Consider the following 2,463-nt stretch of genomic DNA (forward strand, 5'->3'; position numbering starts at 1 on the left):
ACTCAGCATGTTAAAATTGGAGACTTAGTGGATGTGAAAATATTTCTCACTATTATGCTCTTGATAAACAAATCAAGAGATGGATAATAGATACAGCAGTTACCTCTCAGAAGGTTGTTCCAGCTACCTTCCAACACCTGGATGATTTTCTGCATTGTGTTGATTATGCTACATTTTAATTTAACTCACCTATGAATATTTTAGAAAATTCAATTTCCCTAACTTCCTGCCTTTGAATGCCACTTCCTCAAATACTTTTTCTTTTAAAAATAGTTTTCAAGAAACACTTAAATTTTTCTTCCTCGGTATTTCTATATCTGTTTTACTCATTTGTATTGTGATACAATTTCTCTGAGTCCCTCTCAGGCACATGAGGATGCATGCAAGGTAAATATGTTCATACAAGACTGGGTTTTTTTACTTTCACCATAACTAAAAGCACAAAGAAAATTTGATTGCACATAGCTACAGTCCAAGTTGAATATAAATCTTTGACTTAAAGCAGTTTGGGATGGTTAAAAATTTCATATTTATCCAGGCTGGTAGGCTGGACCACACCAAAAATTTAGTGTCTGCACGTCTATAAAATATTTCTTGAATTCTTCTATACTGGTCAGTACCTAGAGGTTAGGAAAAACATACTCCCTGACTATTCTCAAAATGCTGATTGTCACAAATGAGACCCAGCTTTCCTTCTCCACATGACTATGGCTCTCCCTCAGGCTTTTCTCCCAGCATATGGTCAGTAATTTTTCTGATATGTAAAGCATAGTGACTGCATTTAAATAGAAGATTTCAAGGTGAATACAGTTGTTTGCAAGCAAAGGTCTGCTGTCTGATCCACTTGAACCCAAATCCAAATTTTATGTACTTTCAGTGAATTCAATGAATTCACTGAAATCATCTGACTGGATGATGTTTTCAAGGCTAGATGGAAAAACCTTTGACTAAAATGACAAACTATTTTAAAATTAGACTCTTGTTCAATACACATAAACACAGGCAAAAGAAGTACATTCTAGCTTCTGTGGTGTTCTGTGCTCAAAGCAAAGCTCTGATTTCTCTTCAAGTTGTGTTTCCCATCAGTGCAAAACTCAAACAAAGCTTTTGCAGCACTTCCAGACCCGTTATTCCAAGGGGTTTTTATTAACTATGGGTTTTTTTTCCTCTTCAACTTCCACAAGGTACAGTAAAATTTGGATCCTCAGATAATAAGGCAAGAGGAATAAATGCAGTGTTACACTGCTCAGGGAGCATCCCAGCAGGAAGCGCACGGCTCAGGAGTGGTGATTTCCCAGATACGGCAGGAAGCAGTGCCAGGCTGGGATGCTGAGGCTGCCCTGGTGCCTCAGGAGGAGAAGTGGAAACAAGGTTGTCCTCTCCTGCTGCCTCTTCATGCTCTCCTGCTGCAGTGCCAGGTGCTTGGAGTAACGCAGAGCCAGTTTTCACACCTGTGCTGCAGGGAATACTGTAGGCAATTAGCACAGAAAAATTACGGGCAGCTTGTAATTCTGTTTTTTGTCCTCTTTGCTGCCAGGAATTGTTCTGATTAACATGAAATTCCATCTTCATGATAGATTAATGATAATAATCAAAGCTAAAGTCCAGGTGCAAATCTCAAGTTCATTGTTTTCAATTACTAAGACACATTTCAGTACTAATAACACATTAAGTTGAATTACAATTCTACTCATGAAGATGTAACAAGCTGCATCTGTCAAGCAGAATTTAAAATACAAGGTGACTTGAGAACATTCAGAACATAAAAGAGCTTTTCTATATCCGCTATTAATGAAAAAAACCTGCTGTATGAACAGAAATGGAAGTATAACAAAGATTTTTAATTTTATCTAAGAAAATATAGGGATAAATAGAGCAAGTAGAAGTGACATTTTACTTCCCAGTTATTTGTGTATCACAGAACTCCCATCCCTACTTACAGCCACTTATGTTTCAAAATAGACCAGAAAATAAGAAAAAAAGATCCTCACAATAATTTTACTGACATAGCCTGAGTTGAAAGTAGGATGAAACCATGATTCTTACACTAATTTTTAATTTCTTGCATGCCAAAAAGTACCATAAAACACACTCAAGTAATCTTTACACTTGAAGGGAAGTTTGATCTCATCTGTTTCCTTTTAATTCTATAATTTGCAAATTAGCACTGGCAGTGCACTTGTTTGATAAAAAATTATTTGGTGACTTTATTTTTAATGTGCAGTTTTTCAGATTTTATACAATAGCGTGAAGTTGACATAAAGTATAGTTTTTACTAGTGAGGAGATCTGCTTCAAGATAACTTCCAAACACTTTAGGCACGAGGAAAATAATTTTAAAAGAATTCACCAAACTAAAATTAACATACACATATTCCATATATTAACATTGTCCCTGCCGTATGCCTATGATCCAAATTTCCAACACAGAGACTATTTATATAATTTTCTAGTGTGTCCATAT

Source organism: Zosterops lateralis, assembly GCF_965231275.1.
Source record: "Zosterops lateralis genome assembly, chromosome: 2".
Lineage (NCBI taxonomy): Eukaryota > Metazoa > Chordata > Aves > Passeriformes > Zosteropidae > Zosterops > Zosterops lateralis.